General features: G+C 43.3%; 1 protein-coding gene and 1 pseudogene across 1 annotated transcript in view; both read left to right on the top strand.

Annotated features, from left to right (window-relative positions):
* The window catches only part of PREP (prolyl endopeptidase), a 136372-nt gene that overhangs the window by 93290 nt on the left and 25040 nt on the right, over positions 1 to 18042 (top strand). The window lies entirely within an intron of this gene.
* Positions 14271 to 16042, top strand: LOC138395590 (MKI67 FHA domain-interacting nucleolar phosphoprotein pseudogene; annotated as a pseudogene).

The raw sequence follows: 18042 nt of genomic DNA, 5'->3' as shown, positions 1-18042 counted from the left end.
TTAAGAAGGCACTTCTCTCATGAAGAAAGAACTTTAACATTGCTTCCGGAACATGAAGTGTGATGCAAGAGTATGTGGGAATATTTGAACGTTAAGATGAACTCTGAAGGGTTGTTCCGGCCCAGTAAGGAAGCCAGTGAGCTAGTGTCGAGATGGTGCTCCAGGTTTGATTCTGTGCTTGCCTGAGACAACCGATTCTCAACCGTGTTCTTGCACTGTCCCTATGAGGGGTGTGAACACAGTCCTCCTTGAGGGGCCTGCTGTTTGGAATGGAAGCGTGGCACAGTCAGCCTGCAGAGAGGGGATAGGGACCCTAATTTCTTGACTGCCTCTTCTACTTTTTCCTACATGGCATGTTTTTCTGCTAATATGCGTTTGGCCTCAGGACTAGATTATATGCCTTCCAGTTGCATGTACGCTAGAGTTTGTCTAAGTGAGCCCTCTCATTTTCAGGAGGAAACTAAAATTCAGTCAATGTAAGTGTCTTAACAAAGGTTACCCTTAACAATTGGCAGAGCCAATACTAGAACTCAGAACTCCAGATCTGTGCCAATCCCACACATTTTGTTATCAAGATAAGTTATTTACTCCCCATAGCTCTGGGGTTTTTTTTTACTTTTAAAATAAATGCATTAGACTAAATGGCCTCTAAATCTCTAAGCTCTCTTACCTCTCAAAAGTACATTTCCACACTGTGTAATATCTGGTGAGTACTTTGTAGACCCTTATGGGTCTATTAAATAATAAAAAGACTCTATCTAAAAGGGAGATAGTAAGGGGACACAAACTCATGTTTTTTATGATTTATAAATATCATTTAATGACTTATTTTATAAATAATTTTAAATGATACATATTTTATGATGTATTTTGATGTCCTTGTCACATATTAATGGAGATTTCACTGCCTTTTCCCTTTGTTTAGGTAATACACAGACATATTTCATTTTATTGTGATTCCCTTTATTGCGCTTCGCAGATACTGCGTTTCCTACAAATTGAAGGTTTCTGGCAACCTCACGTCCAGCAAGTCAGTGCACTCTTTCCAACAGCGTGTGCTTTCTTCATGTCGTATTTTGGTAATTCTCGCAGTATGTCAGACATTGTCATTATTATTATATCTGTCATGGAGATCTCTGATCAGTGCTTTGATGTTACTATCATAATTGTTTTGGGGTGCCACGAACTATATCCATATTAGACAGTGAACTTAATTGATAAATGTGTGTGTTCTGACTGCTCCACGAGCTGGCTGTTCTGTCTCTCTCCCTCTCAGTGGGCCTCCCTATCTCCTGAGACACAGTAATATTAAAATTAGGCCAATTAATAACCTCACAGTGGCCTCCGAGTGTTCAAGTGGAAGGAAGACTCCTACATCTCTCACTTTATATCAAAACCTAGAAATGATTAAGCTTAGTGAGGAAGGCATGTTGAAAGCTGGAATAAACCGAAAGACAGGCCTCTGATGCCAAGTTGTGAATGCAAAGGAAAAGTTCTTGAAGGAAATTAATATTTGTATGTTCACTGCTTCTCCAGTGAACATACAAATAAGAAAGTGAAACATCTTTATTGCTGACATGGAGAATGATTGAGTGGCTAGACAGAAGATCAAACCAGCCACAACATTCCCTTAGGCCAAAGCCTAATCCACACAAGGCCCTAACTTTTTAATCCTATGAAGGCTAAGAGAGGTGAGGAAGCTACAGAAGAAAAATTTGAAGCTAGCAGAGGTTGGTTCATGATGTTTAAAGAAGCCATCTCCATAACATAAAAGTACAAGGTGAACCAGCCAGTGCTTATGGAGAAGCTTGCAGCAAGTTACCCAGAAAATCTAGCTAAGATCAGTGATGAAGGTGGCTACACTGAACAACAGATTTTCAATGTGGATGAAACAACCTTATATTTGAAAAAAGATGCCATCTAGGATGTTCATAGCTGGAGAAGGAGAAGCCAATGCCTGGCGTTAAAGCTTCAAAGGACAGACAGGCTGATTCTCTTATTAGGGGCCAGTGCAGCTGGTGGCTTAAAGTTGAAGCCAATGCTCATGTTCCAATGCAAAAATTCTGAGACCCTTAAGAATTATGCTAAATCTACTCTGCCTGTGCCCTAAACATGGAACAACAAAGCCAGGGTGACAGCACATCTGTTTACAGTATGGTTTCCTGAATAAGTCCACTGTTGAGAACTACTGCTCAGAAATAAAGATTCCTTTAAATGGTTACTGCTCGTTGACAATGCACCTAGTCACCCAAGAGCTCTGATGGAGATATACAAGGAGATTAATGTTTTCATGCCAATAACACAACATCCATTTTGTAGCCCATGGATGAAAGTGTAATGTTGACTTACAAGTCCTTATTATTTAAGAGATACATTTCATAAGGCTATTGTAGCCATAGATAGTGATTCCTCTCATGATTCTGGGAAATATAAATTGGAAGCCTTCTGGAAACATTTCCTTCATCATTCTAGATGCTAAGAATGTTCATGATTCATGGGAGTAGGTCAAAAATATCTACATTAACAGGAGTTTGAAAGAAGTTGATTCCAGCTCTCACAGATGACTTAGCAGAATTCAAGATGTTGGTGCAGGAAGTCACTGCAGATGTGGTAGAACTCGCAAGAGAACTAGAACTGGGAGTGGAGACTGAATTCCAGTCTCATGATGAACTCAAACACATGAGGAGTTGCTTCTTAAGGATGGGCAAAGAAAGTGGTTTCTTGAGGTGAAATCTGCTCCTGGTGGAGATGCTGTAAACATTGTTGAAATGACAACAAAGGATTTAGAAAATCCGTGAACTGTGTTGATAAAGCAGCAACGGAGTTTAAGAAGATTGCCTCCAATTTTGACAAATAGTTCTGCTGTGGGTGAAATGCTATCAAACAGTATTGTGTGCTACAGAGAACTCTTGTGAAAGAAAGAGTCGATCGATGTGGCAAACTTCATTGTTGTCTTATGGTAAGAAAGTGCCACGGACACCCCAGCCTTCAGCAACCACCACCCTGACTGGTCGGCAGCCATAGTATTGATGCCAGAGCCTTCACCGGCAAAAAGATTGACTCACTGAATGATCAGATAACTGTTAGTATTTTATAGCAATATATTTTTAATTAAGTTATATATACATTGGGTTTTTTAGACATAATACTATTGCACACTTAATAGACTACAGTATAGTGTAACTTTTATATGCACTGGGAGACCAAAAAATTGCATGGCTTGCTTAACTTCATTACAGTGGTCTGGGATCAAACCCACGATATCTCTGCGATATGCCTGTATATACACACGTACATTTATGTTTTTACCTGAGCAGCTTTATTTAAGTCTTAAATGTTGATCACTGTGTGAAAGCTTAAAGCCAAAATTTGAAATATATGAAATGAAATGAAACTTAAGTGTTTGGTTTTGCTTTGTCATCTTGTCTCTGGTGGGCTTATTCAGATCTTATTCAGGGCTTGGCATTAATGCCCACACTGCACCAGTCAGCTTCTAAACTCAAACTCAGAATAACATTCACAGATATATTTTGGAAACTAGTCTGAGACGTCTACTTCTTACTCAGTATATCTGGGTCATAACTTCTGTACCCCAAGCAAGCGGCGTTGTCTCCTGCTGTTTCCTTCAGGGGTACATCAATTCCAGAGTCTGTCCATGTATTTCTCCCTTCTTAGTGGGTGAAGGTGGACAAAGAATTAACAGGATTAGGAAAACATCTAGAAACTGGAATCTGATAATTGGCTAGATTTTCTCCACCTCAGGAAGGCTCGGCAGGAGAGAGTTGGGGGCAATTTTTTTGTGCTTTTCTGTGATAAACCCCAGGGGCAACATTGTAGGTTGCCAGCTATGCAACTGTTTTTGCTTCCTGCTCTATTCTGTCTTTTAGGGCAAAAGAGAGAAGAATCAATAGGAGCCTTGGTGTTGGCTCTCTGCCTACTCCATGGTTTTCTTTCCTCTCCTCCCCTCCCCTCCCCTCTGCTTTGCATGGAGTAACATTGATGGTGGATGATGGGGTGAGTAAAAATAGACCTAGCTCTGGAGATATTCCATTATCTCCCTAGAGGAAAAAAACATTACTGGCATGACTGTCATTGGTCTGTGAAGAAGGGAGGATAAATTTTCCATCTCCACAAGTATAACCTTTTGATTTGGATTAAGTGTACCCTGACCTGAGTTCAGAGAGGTAGACTTGATTATTCTGTATTCACACTCTGTGCTGAGTGTAAGATGTAGATCAGAAATGTTGTCTTAGTTATAAGAAAGATGGTAAAATACTGTGACATGGAAGGCATTGTGAGGGTACCACACAGGGACACACGCGTCATTGTCTGTGTCCAGTGCGTGCTCCTCTACACAGCTCTCAGTACCCTCCTTTATCCCTGCCCAGGTGCACCCCACTGCCCCAGAGTCCCCACCCCAGATATCCCAGGCTCACTCCCACCCGAACCCAGGGACCTCGGTACTCGGACTCCCCTCTGCGGTGTCTCTCCTTCCTCCGTGCTCCATCCTGGTTCTGCTCATTTTTCTTCACTCTCTGAAATTCTACACATTTTTCAGTATTCATCCAAATCCCAACTCCTCTGTAGAAACTTCTCTTCTTGTCCCTGCCCTTGGGAGCTCAGTCTAAAGCAGAAGGCAGGGCAAGGGGACATTCCGCTTGAAAACACAACGTGAGTGTGTGCCAGGCCCTGTGCCGTGTTCCCTGCATTGGCTCGTCTCTCCAGAGGTAGATTCGGGGTAAATTGCCCTGAGAAGCTGTGTCAGCTTCTTTGATCAGGATGTCACAACTAAACAGTTGAGTACCCTGAGGCAGGTAGTTCTAGGTCTTCATGTAGAAATTAACATAAATCACTGTGGCTTTATTAAGACACTAGAGAAAGCTTCATTGTTTACCTTGGTTAATGTCTCAAAGAAATGTAAATCATCTACTCAGGCTAAAGTGATGAATGCAGTCCATTTTAATTCTGTGTTTAAGATCATTTACTAGTCAGTTCTGCTGTAAGGGATGACACCTGTGTCCTCCCAGCTGCCAGCTAGGTATGTTTGTCTATGGAGTAGTCATGAGCATTAATATGATACAAACACGTTTTTAAACAGAATATGCCCTTTGACCCTCCCGTTCAGGTGGTCGGTGATTCTGAAATTGGATTTCAAATAGAAAATCATTTACAGTGTAGTAAAAAAAAAAATCATTACGTATACTATGTTGCCTGCATCTGGAACCTCACATTTTCTGTGTTTGCCTGGGATATATCTAATTCAGCTCCAGAGTTTAATATGCATATAGCTAATTTAAGTATTGGGAAGAGATTGGGGGAAAGTATTAAAAAATCTAAATTGTGGATGGCATCTTGTTTGAGAATCTGTGGATTTGATTGTGTTGGCAGTGCTGACTTTGACACCATTGCTCAGAATCCTCAGACACAGGAGGGACAAAGGAGTGTTCTGTGGAGCTGCCTCTGCTCCCCTGTCTGGACTTTGCAACTCATTCCTGTCTACGTGCGGCTGCCAGTGGGTCTCCCCCTTGCCTTCCATCAGAAATTCTCGGTCAGCATAGATGAGCGGGGGTGGGATGGGGAAGAACCACTTTCATTCATCCCGCCAGTGTGTTTTTAGTAAGAATTTACCATGTGCCAAGCATTGTGCTAACCCCTGGGAGTGTAGCAGCGATCTAAAGAAATGTGGTCTTTGCCCTCATGAGGAATACAGGCCAAAACAAGCAAACAGAAATAAATATCAACATTGCAAGTTGGGAGGAAAACTGTGAATGAAATAAACGAGGACTGCAGCCAAGAATGATGGGGGCCTGCTGTGGATCCAGGGCTCATGGAAAGCTCCCCTGAGTTTTCATTTAGATGGAAACCTAAAGGCTCAAAGGGAACCAACTATGTGGAATTGGGACCAAGCAGCCCAGAATGTTAGAGCAAAGGCCCTGAGAACAAAGCGCTTGGCCTCAGAAAGGACCTGAGAGAGGACTGGGCCAATGAGTTGAGGGGGAAATGGACTACGGGCATAGGGGAGGGCGGAGCTTCATGGCCATGGTAGGGATTTCAGATTTATTCCACGTGTGATGGGAGTCATTGCAGGGTTTTATACTGGAAAATGGTTCTGATTTGAGAAAACCCTTTTCCGTTTTGTGGAGAACAGATTAGAGGGGCTGACGAGGAAGCAGAGAGAGCATGGAGACATCTGTAGCAGTAGGCCAGGTGAGAGGTAAGGCGGCCGCGCTAGAGTGGGGCGTGTGCGCACGGGAAGGGGCTTTGGAGGATGCCTGGAAGGTGGAGTCAGCAGCACACACGCTGAGGGGTTGCATGCCGGAGAGGGGAGGGAAAGGATGCAGCGAGGATGACTCCGAGACGGAGCATCTGAGCCGCTGGTACAGCTTACCAATGAGTTGCCAGTGGGTTGGGTAGGATGGGTTTGGGAGCAAACATATTTTGAACATGTTAAGTTTTCGGTACATGTTACATTGTCAAGTATGGTCTCATGCTCAAAGGAGAGCTCTGAGGTAGAGTTATAAGTGTGGGAGTCTTCAGCGTAAATGTGTTGCTTAAATCCAGGGACAAGGACAAAGTCACACGTGGAGCACGTAAAGAGTGGAGAAGGCTCAGGAGTGAGCCCCGAGGAGCCCCACATCTAGGGCTCGGTTGGAGGAGGAAGAGCCAGCAAAGAAGCCTGAAAAGAAAGCAGCCAGAGAGGTGAGAGGAAAATCAACAAACCACAGACCAGGTGGACCAGGAAGTCGAGGAAAGGGTATGCAAGGGAGGGAGCGGCAGGCGGCTCTCAGTGCCTTGGTTGGTCAAGTGAGGAAGGAAGAGGAGGGCTTGGATTTGACAAGGTGGATTTGTGAGTGAGCTCGGCCAGAGCACTTTTGGGGTGGAGGGAGGCAGACTGGTGGCTGACGAGGGTGTGTTGTGTGCTGAGAAAGACAGGAGAGGAGTACCTGGTGCCCCTGATACTGTTGTCTTTGTGGGTGAGTGTGATGGAGGGAGGGGGAGGACTAGCTCTGCTTTATACGTTTTTGTATTGCATTTTTTCATGGTTGCAACAATCTTGTATTACTGCCTTAATGTGACAAGCTTAAATTAAAAATATTTGGTGTTTTAAGAAAAAAATCCCCAGTAGGTTAATTGGGCATCTCTGATTTTTAACAGCTGTGGTTCCTATCTTCCCACTCTCTTTCGCCTTCAGATTACTCTTCAAGTTTGTTGTTTTCTTCCTGTTGAATAACTGGCACAGCTGTGCTGAGAAAACCTATCCATCAAAAAATCAAATTTTAATTTTATAAACCTATTTGATAAACATGGCTTTCCATAGCTTTTGTGGCATTAAGTTCAGGATCAGGGAGAAGGTATGAGAAGGGAAGAAACAGACCCCTTACAGATACAAACAACAGTTGGATGGGGTGTGTGAGGTCAGTGCCGTGTTAAGGAGAGAAAACAGGCTATTTTGGTGCATTGAAGGGTTGGTACCTGTAGGCAGGGAACCATCACAGGAGCCACATTCCTGGGGAAGGTGAGGGGATCCGAGCCCCAGTGGAAGGGTTGGCTGTCACAGCAGGAGGGACACTTCCTCCACTCTGCCAGGAGGAAGAAAGAGAACAAGTGTGCACGTGTGCCTAGGCACCTCGGAGTTGTGAATCCCCCTGCCGGCTCCTTGCTTTCCTTCTGTGAGACTCTTAGGCCCTGAATTCTCTATCCGATTGCCTATTTTTCCTTCTAAACAATTTTTGAGTTTCAGCTAAAAATCAAAAAGGAGTTTTAGAATTTTGACATATTGGTGGTTTTTGTTACATTTCAATTTAGGAGTGGGAAGACACTTGAGCATTAGAATGTTCTGCTTATGATTGGATTTCTACCTGGTTATTTTTTTCTGTATCAGTCAGGATAGGCAAGGTCATTGCGATTAACATGCAACTCCAAAATCTCAGGAACTTAAAGCCAGAAAAGTTCATATCTTGTTCCCACATCCTGTCTGTAGGATGTCAGCCTGGACTCTCCTGCGTGTCCCCTCATTCCAGGGCCCGCCTGCCCTGTGGCACAGAGGGGAAGCGCATAGCATCCCATGGTGGCCCTCAGTCCTGTCTAGAAGTAACACCTCCCACCCCCAGCCGCCTGTCGCTGGCCAACACCGTGTCATGAGGACAGACCACCTTAAGGGTGGGCGGGGAGTGTCATGGCCAGTCCTCTGTGTGCCGGAAGAAGAGAGGACAGAGCACATGGGACTAGCCTTGCTGACGCCACACTTCCCTCCCGGCGAAGGCAGGCTAGGCCTGGGTGGGATTTGGGGGTCACTCTGCACCCTCACCCATCTTTTTACCACAGCACCTAAAATTCTGTCAGAAGAAATTCACTCCATTATTCATTTTTTTCTGAGCATTTTCTTTAAAAATTTAAAGAGCTCTAGAAAATCTAGTGAATAATCATGTTTTTTCCCTTCAAGGGCCTTATTACTTTCTCTGGCAGACTCAAAGTAGTGGGAGAGTTTGTGTCCTGAGCACACGGCTTTTTTATGAAGTAACGTCTGTTTTCCTACTTTGCTTAACAAGGAACGGACAGGACTGCCGATCAACGCCAGCTGAGCTGGCCATTAGCCCCGGGCTTGTCTGCGTGGCCTCCTCTTACAGGTCAGCTTCCGTCAAGCTCTCAGGCCCCCTGACTCTCCTCTGGGGACCCATCTGGGGACAGGAGCCTTAGATGGGGCCACACCTCTTCACAGGCCTAGGGTCTCAGAGGAGGGCAGGAGCTGCAGGGGCCAGGGAGGCAGCCCTGGGGCGTGGTGGCCACTTGTGACTGGTCACAGCAGGCCAGGCACAGCCCTCGTTCTTCTTGATTTTTGTATCTACCTGCTCCAGCCCCACCTGCCCTTTGTCCCCACCCCACCCCCAAGTAGAGCTCTTCGTGTGGCGCTCTGTGGCCCCTTCTTAGGCCACTGTCCCCCGCAGCCACTGGGTTTGCTCTGGGCCGCAGGGCCAGCGTAGCAGGGTTGGTTTATATGGTCATGAGGAGACGAGCTCTCCCTGCCAGACTGGCTTTAATATGGGGCTCTTTCGTCAGTGGAAAAACGTTAAGTGTGGTCTAGCCAGGCTTTTTCTTCGGGGTGACGTTGGTGAATTGGTCTCCTGTAAACACATTACCCCCACAGTATTGAGTTTGTGGTGGTGTCAGTTTGGGTGAATGATTTATGTCATTCTTGATGCCTCAGCGGGGCGACTTCCTCGCTGGGGTCAGTGTTAGCAGGCAGGGCAGCCAGTTCTGCGATGAAGGCTAAAAAGGAAGTGACTCTTCCCAATGTTTCCTAGGATAATGCAGCTTCTTAGTAAATAGCATATCCCTTAGGATTATTCTGGTCTGCTGGTTGGACCAGCCTTGAGTAGTGCCCTCAAGACCCCCACCGCGTGGCCCCTGCCCTGTCCTGACTTCATCTTCTGCCACGTGCCCGCTCTGCTGCAGCCATACTGGCCTCCTTGCCTCGCTTGTGCACAGGCGAAGACCCCTTCCCCCCTCTCCCCTCCCCCTCTCCACCGCACTCCTGGCCCACTCCTTCACTTATTTGCACGGATCAGAGACTCCCTCCTTCCCCGTCCTGTGTAATACAGCAGCCCTTCCCCACCCAGCCTCACCGTTCCTCCATTGCACTTATCACCAGCATCTGTGTATGTGTTCATCTCTCTCCCCTTTGGAATGTGGTTTTGCCCACTGCTTTGTCCTCAGAGCCCAGAACACAGAGTAGATACATATCAATACTTGACAAAGGAATGAAAGAGGCTATGATAGATTCTGAAATAATCTAGCTGTTGCCAGAAACCTATAAAAATGGAACATTTGCTTTACGTAATATTTCTATGTTTAACCATCTGCCTCTCTAGTCATTGGGTACTTGGTCCTATCCACTCAAAGTGGACAAATATTGTCATAAAATGAATGTTCACTGGCATTTTTACTTCTCTGGAATTTTTTGTGTGATCTAGTCTTTAAGAGTTATTTTGGATCATTGTTTATAAACAAAGCAGGAAATAATACTGTCCCTCCCTTTTAGAGCATCCAAGTGAATTTTTGTTTATATTTTCCTAGCACCCATTCATTGCATTGTAGTCCTCTAACTCTAGGTGGTTGCATGCCTACAAATGTTTGGGAGCCTTTTAGATAAGTTGAGCAATCGAACAATTCTGCTGACATATAAATCCAACTGATGGGTCCCTTATTATGTGTTATGAGAATTTGTGATCATTACTTTGTTTTTGTTTTTTTTTTTTTTCCCAGACTCTGGACACATAGCTTCATCCTTTTAAGTGGCTTTTGTCTTTTCTAACATCATGTTTTTCAAAGCAGCCTCTTATTTCATGCATTCAGTTTCCTTTTCCTTCTTCACTTTTCAAGTTTTATTGATCTGTATATACGACAGGTCTTCTTCATTGTTTGGGTTTCTTGTAATGTCTTAGATGCGTGTCAGTCTAAGTGAGGTCCCAGGAGTAACTGTGCCCCTTCCCCCATCGAGAAGCCAAAGGATGCTAAAGACAATCGTGGCTATACTGACTAATCCTAATTTAAATAAAATGGAATTTTCAAGTGAGAAATCAGATGAGTATTTAGGAATGACTGGGTGAAAAGGTTATTAAGCAAATGAACATAATTCCTTCACAGACATTTATGAAGCACTGTGTCCTGGCGCCGTTGTCAGAGCTGGGAATGTAATAGGGATGCAATCAAACATTTCCAGCAATGTGATGGGAGGGAAACAATATTTAAGCTAATCACAGGTCCCATGGGAATCTAGATAAGGAGGAGCATCTAAGACTGCACTGAAAAGAAAGCTTCCTGCCTAGAGGAGAGCTTTGGGCAGACAGGAAGGGCACGGGAGGAAGAGCTTGTGCAAAAGCAAAGGCATGGCCAACACGGCAGTTACACAGGCTGCCTGGCTGGAGCCCACGTAGCGGGAGACTAGCCTGGGAAGGGAGACGGGTCCAGAGACTCGGAAGGGGCTGTGTAGGATGCACATCAGAGAGTCAGGGTAAGGAGCCAGGGGCAGTTGTGAACACTGCAGTGGTGGTGGTCAATGAACGTGTGTGTAGAGGGAGAAGAGGACCAGAGTCTCACAGAACATTTGAAGGAACAGGGAGGAAAAGGAGCCAGGATAGCTTGCATCAGAGAAGCCAGGGGAGAGGAGTTTCAAGGAGAATGGCGTGGAATTGCAGAGAAGTCACAGGGGATACAGTCCAGGCAGGGATGGGATCAGCCATGAGCATTTGACTGTGAGAGGAGCCAGGGAACGTCACATAGCAGTGGTTTGAAGAGGGCGTGTGAGCGGGGCCGGTGAGCCCCACTGCTTCTGATGGGTTGAGGGGTCTCCCTACAGCCCAGGGCTTTGTGTGCTGATAATATGTGATATATTCCTACTGTATAGCTACTAGGAAAAAATAGCACTCAAAATGCGCGAAGTGAAAGTTAGTGTACTGGCTTGTTGCCAGCTTTCCTGCACATACCCGGATGCGTCATAATCGTCACATGTTCCCCGTCCACAGTCCTGAGTGCCGTCTATGCTCAGTGAGGTAAACGATGTGCTTTTCTGGATCTTCCTTGAGCATGATTCAATTATTCACCTTCGGCATTCATTTTTCTTAATTACTGGTGATAATCAAAAAGTATATATATGATTAAAAATATATTATTTCTGTGTTTAAAAACATTTCAAAGGAATACACAAAACCTTTCTGTCATGACGGTGCCTGGGCTAAAATGAGGAGGTAGGACGCATCTAGCCGCCATCCAAAAAGATAAAGTTATGTCCGGTTTCGCTGATATGATTTCTGCCACTGTTACACGACTACACAAACATAAAACAACATTTTACACAGCGAAGTTTAGAATATAAGTCAAAAAGGATTTGTTCTTGTACCTTCACAGCAGGATTTCTGAACTTTGTGATTTGCCCTCATTTTTCCCCTCTTTTTTCCTGCCCCCTGGTGAGTCGCTTCCCAGTAGCTGTTTGTGGTGCTGCCTCTAAGCTTCTAGTCCAGCCTCTTCTAATTGACCACCTCTTTGCACGCTGCCTCCTTCGCCAGCTTCAGTCCACTCTGGCCCCACGTTTCCCAGTGGGGGGTGAAGTGCACTGGTGCTTCATGGATTTCTTATGGAAAGTTCTTTATGTACTTGAAATCATCTGTGATGGATTTCTGTTTTGCCTCTTAGTCACCTGAAGGATTTATTTTAGTGATTTGCATTTGCATTGTCTTAGAGACTCTAAATAGAAGTGGATCAGAGTATAATAGCATTAGATCTGTCCAACAGAAACTTGCATAAATGTGCCGGAGAATTTTGTTTCCAAATTCCCCTTTTCAACATTTCGGTCATTCATTTTTCTGCAGGAAAGATTATTTTGTGTGCATTTGCTTGTGACAGTGTTTTGCTGCATCTCGGTTTCCCTTGGATATACAAACAAAAAGTGTTAATTGGCCAGTTGTGCCAGCTTCCTAGTTCTGGGACCTTTGTCGATGTCCTCAGTTCAGGGCCACGCTCAACTTTATACAGTCCTGTTTAATGCCCACACTGCTGTGGCCAGCTTGATAGCACAGACACCTCTCTGCTCTCTCCCCATTAACAGCTGTCTCTCCTTAATAGTTCACCCTTTTAAAGAGCATATAACTACCAGCCACAAATTTTTAAAGTGTGCAGTTCTCCCTCTATTCTATTAATGAACATTCTGACCAGAGTTTGTCTTTTCAGCATTTTGGTGATTAATGTTGTTTTTCTAAGGCAATAAAATAAATAAGTGAGTTAATGAGGATTTGAAATGGATTTCAAGTGTCCTTGTTGGGTTTTTATTATGCAGGTGCAGTCTCCTGCAGTAAATTAGCATAACTAAACAGTTTAGGAGCCATGAAGCTCCTTGCTCTGGCATTGCTAAATTAATAGATTAGGCCGGGCGCGGTGGCTCACGCCTGTAATCCTAGCACTCTGGGAGGCCGAGGTGGGCGGATCGTTTGAGCTCAGGAGTTCGAGACCAGCCTGAGCAAGAGCGAGACCCCACCTCTACTAAAAATAGAAAGAAATTATATGGACAGCTAAAAATATATATAAAAAAAATTAGCCGGGCATGGTGGTGCATGCCTGTAGTCCCAGCTACTCGGGAGGCTGAGACAGGAGGATCGCTTGAGCTCAGGAGTTTGAGGTTGCTGTGAGCTAGGCTGACGCCACGGCACTCACTCTAGCCGGGGCAACAGAGTGAGACTCTGTCTCAAAAAAAAAAAATAAATAAATAAATAAATAAATTAATAGATTAACAGCTACACATAAAGAAAGTGTCAGATGTTAAATATTTTTCATTAGTAATAAGTTGGAAATTTGTGACCCTCGAAAGCTTATATAATCTCTTAAGTGCCTCAACCAGAGTTAATTTTTATTTTATTACTTTTCAACTTACAAGTGTTTTTGAGGCCAGACTCTAGGCTGCTCTATTTATATGGATTTTTTTTTTAAAGAAATGCCATTTAAAATACTTTTTCTTACATTGTTCAATGGAAATATAGGGTCCAGTTTGAGCATTAATGTGTGCATTTATCTAGCATGTGTTTTCTAAGTACCTACTGTCTTCTAGGTGCCATCCTAGATACAGAGGCAAATAGATGCACAGCCCTGGAAGGGAGACACAAGGGCACAGTACAGTGCCATGGAGGGCTAGGGGATTGGCTGATCCCTTGTTTATAGTGGCTAAGAGTGTGGTATCTGGAGCCCCAGAAGGCCTGGGTTCAGATTATGACTCTATCATTTATGAGATGTATGATTTGGGCTAGTTGTTTAACTTCTCTGGGTCAAAATAACCCCACCTGAACAGTGAGGGTATTCATAGTGCAGGTGTCCCATATCCACAGGGCATTGGTTCCAGAGCCGCTTGCAGATACCAAAGTCCAAGAATGCTCAAGTCCCTCATAGAAAATGGCATAGGTGCATATCCTCCCATATACTTTAAATCATCTCTAGATTACTTATGTCACCTAATACAAAGTAAATCCTATGTAAATAGTTGTTATACTATAGTGTTTTTTAAAGCTTGTATTTTTATTGTTATATTGTTTGATGGAGTTCCCCCTCCCCAAATATTTTCAACCGCAGTTGAATCTGCAGATGCAGAACTTGTGGATATAGAAGGCCAGCTGTGTAGACCTCATATGTGGATTAAAATGAGAGAGAATATTTCCAAAGCCCTTAGAATAGTGCTTGGTACATGTAAGAACTAGATAAGTGTGTTAAACAAATCAAGTAAAGTAAATAACATGAATTTTGACCAAAGTAAGAACTAAGGAAACCTCCATTGTGAAAAATATATCAATAGAACCTAACTGACAGGCATTTTAACATTTGTTGGTAAGTGTATGGAAATTTTAGTTGATGACTATCTTGCTTAGGAATTTACTATCACTAGATTCTGTCTCCAGAGCCTTGGCTAACTTTTGTTTTCTGTGTTTTGGGTATTTTAACATTTTCAGGTAAAGAATAACTTTCTAAAAGAGTCTCCAAAATGAAATGAATGACCATTTGTGCTGTTTGAAGTTTCTTTCTCATTGCTAGAAATATTCAAGCAAAGGGTAAACCTACCAGAGATGTAGCTTTGGGGGTACCTGCATTGGCTAGGGGTGGAGGAGGTCAAACAGGTGAACTCCCAAGACCAATGGATTTTTTTTTTTCAATTGTGATTTAGTCTATAAAGGCTTATGACATTGGGATTGGAGCTCTGGAGGTGTGAAATGGCAATATTAGTTGAAGCTGGGACAGATTCACAAAAGTTGAAGGCAGGGAATAGAGAGTTTTAGTTGCTGGACTTCATTTTGTAGAAAATGGAGAGGTGTTATATGTTTTCAATATGGAGTGGCCCAGGCTAAAAGGAAGATTTCAGGGGAATTAATCTGGTAATAGGTGCTGAAAGACCGGAAGCAGGAGCCCCTGGAAGGCCAGGCCACCATGCAGATAAGATGGTGTGAGAGAGGTAGCCAAGATGTCAGTGAGCCTCAGGAACTGAGGCAGGCTGGTATAGGTATTTGGGGATCAAAAAGAGAGTGTTTAATATGCAATTCTTATTCATTTATTCATTCAACAAATGTTTATTGAATGCAAACAGTCCAGAGCTCCTGGCCCCCTGATGATGGATTCATCATGTTTTCATGCAGGAGCAAAACACACACACAGGCATTCCATATGTAGTCTAAATCTCATTGTAGATTTCCAGGGGCACCGTGTGAAGTTCTTCATCTTGGTCAGCTGATCCGTTGAACCCACAAGAAGACGGCAAGTTTCAAAAGGAGATAGCACAGGTTCTCTAGCGCATAACCCAGTGACAAAAGCAAGAAAAACTTAAGCCTGGAGTAGTCTATGTGGGCCACCTACCTAACGTGCTTTATGAAACCCAGATCCAAGCATATTTCTCTCAGTTTGGCAGTTTTACTAGACTAGACTGTCCAGAAGTAAAAGTATTGGAAACAGCAGAGGGTGTGCCTTTGTGGAGTTTGAATCTGGTGATGTTGCCGAGATAGTTGCTGAAACAATGAACAACTACCTTTTTGGTGAAAGACTCTTGCAGTGTTGTCTTATACCACCTGAAAAAGTACATAAAGAACTTTTTAACAAGTGGAATATTCAATTTAAACAGACATCATATCCAGTAGTGACACGGTATAATCAGAGACAGACACTTACGCAAAGGTTACAGATGGAGAGATGATTTAAAAAGAAAGAAAAATTACTCAGGAAGAAATTAACTAAAAAAGGAATTAATTATAATTTTCTTCTGTTGGTTTTACCTAAGAAAATGGAACGGCAGGTTTCAGGCACCCCTGACACTCCTGAGCAGACCGCGCTGGCCAGGGCCCACACCAGGTCATACACTAACATTTTTGGAGAAATGAAAATCTGAAGTGGCTGAAATGAATGCTGATAATGAAGATAATGAAATGGTTTTCACAGAGCCCAAATCCAGTGTAAAAGAAGAAATACAAGAAACTCAAACACCTACACATTCAGAGAAAAAAGACGAAGAAAAAGCAATCAATGATTCTGACTGTATTATGTATAATATTTCTTCTGAAAAATCTGCTTTTGTTATGAGGGCTGATTCTATAGTAAGTACGTGAAATGCAACCCTTGACAAGGTTTTTGGAGGAAATATGTACGATTTGGTCAAGTCAACACAGAAAGCAATTTGTAATTTTGGCTTGCCTGTCGTTTCTGAAATACACAGATACCTGCCAGCTTGCAGTGGCTGGGCTCACGCTGCCTCTTTTTCCTGATCTCCTCTAGTTTGCTTTTCAGTTTCATAGCTCTCCTTAATTACTTTGCCTGCATAGAAGGGTAACCATTAACTGCAAGTTTAGGTACTAAACTGCAGCCTTTTTGGTCACCACCAAATAAAGACCCTGGGCCTGTTTGACCATCTATATGGTTGTCATGCACTTTTCACCCATGAGGCTATTTTAGACTTTAACATCAGATGGTTGCAAGTATAAGTTAAATTGTATGAAGAATGAGAAGGAGGTTCAAGTGTTAGTGCAGATTCATTTATGTATCAGTTCAATTGTTAATAGAGCTTCAAAAATGACTCATTTTTACCAATAATGTTAAATTGGTTTTTGGTGGGCTAGCATGGATTAACAACTAACATTTTGTATCAGTATCATCAATGGAGAATTCTAGTATTTAAACAATGACCAACAAATAAACTTTTTCCTACAATTTGAAAATAAGTAAATAAATATTATAAATAAAGAAAGAAATCCCATTGTAGTGCGCCAAAACAAGCAGCTTCTTCCCCTGGGCCCCTGCATGGAGTGGGGTCCCTTCGCTTTAATGAAGTTGTGTGATCATGTGCTTTCATCGACCACAAAGAAATCAGAGCAGTAGAACTGAAGGCGGCTTTTATGTTCTACAATCAAGGCAAATTTATTCATCGCAGCCCTGCGTGTCCTTCTACCTCAAAATACCTAAATACTTCTAAAATCCGAATAAACTCATCCCGGTGCCACGGCACAAGATCCCACTGTGCCTCTACCACTGCTCTTCTTTCCTTGAGTGCAGAACTTCACTTCTTGCTTCACAGTTTGGGGCTGGGAAAAGGCCTGTTATTCCAAAGAGCAGGTGGCTGAGCCTTAGAGAGCTGATGAATTTCAGCAAAGACTGTCAGTATAGCACTTAGCACATTGTTGGTGCTCAAGAAATGTACGAAACATTAAAATAGATTTTTAAACAGACTGACTTTGCTGTTATTGAGGTGCCCCGTGGGAGCTTTTAAATCTCCACTTTTGCAAAATTGTCCAGCCATCCTTGGAAAAATTAATTAATGCAGTCTGGAAAGGATTTTCCTTTTATATTTTCTGCCCAAAGATGACTCCTAAACTCATCCCCACTTCCCCAAAGTTAAATGCCTGGAAAATAGCATTACAACCTTGTAATGAATGCCAGGCTGGTATTTTTAACCTTAGCACAGTACAGAAATGTGCAGTGCCTCCCTCTGAGTCCTGGGAAATTCTTCATATACTTGTTTTACAAGGTAACTGAGGCACAGAGGTTGCCAGATTGCCTTCTGCCCTGTTCTGTGGGCAGTGGAATGTCTTGTTCCCTCCTTGCTTTGACTGTGGAATCTCAGAGCAGTTCTGCTTCTTGTCAGATGTATGTGCCACACTTAGCACAGGCCACACAAGTGGCCTCTGTCAACTGATAAAAAGGAGGAGCTCAACACCCTTTTATGAACATTCTCCTCTCAACCTGTCAGGCTCTAAAATTAGGCAGGAGTTGCTGTCACCAGACGTTCTCTGTGAAGGCTTGCCCTTTGCATTTACCTTCATCTTTCATGTATGAGCACAGCCCGTTACCAGGGATAATGGGAGGCCTAGCGTTTCCTCAGCCCTGAATCTGAACTACGTCAGAAGGTTGTTTGGGGGAACTTAAATGGTTGCATATATTTGAATGTCTTAACGAAATTGATTTTATTACTAACTTCATTCATCTCAAGGAGAGTAATCATTTCAGGGGAGACAGTGGATCCTTCCACAACTAATG

Source organism: Eulemur rufifrons, chromosome 15 (genome assembly GCF_041146395.1).
Source record: "Eulemur rufifrons isolate Redbay chromosome 15, OSU_ERuf_1, whole genome shotgun sequence".
Lineage (NCBI taxonomy): Eukaryota > Metazoa > Chordata > Mammalia > Primates > Lemuridae > Eulemur > Eulemur rufifrons.
This window is presented reverse-complemented; position numbering and strand designations above follow the sequence as displayed.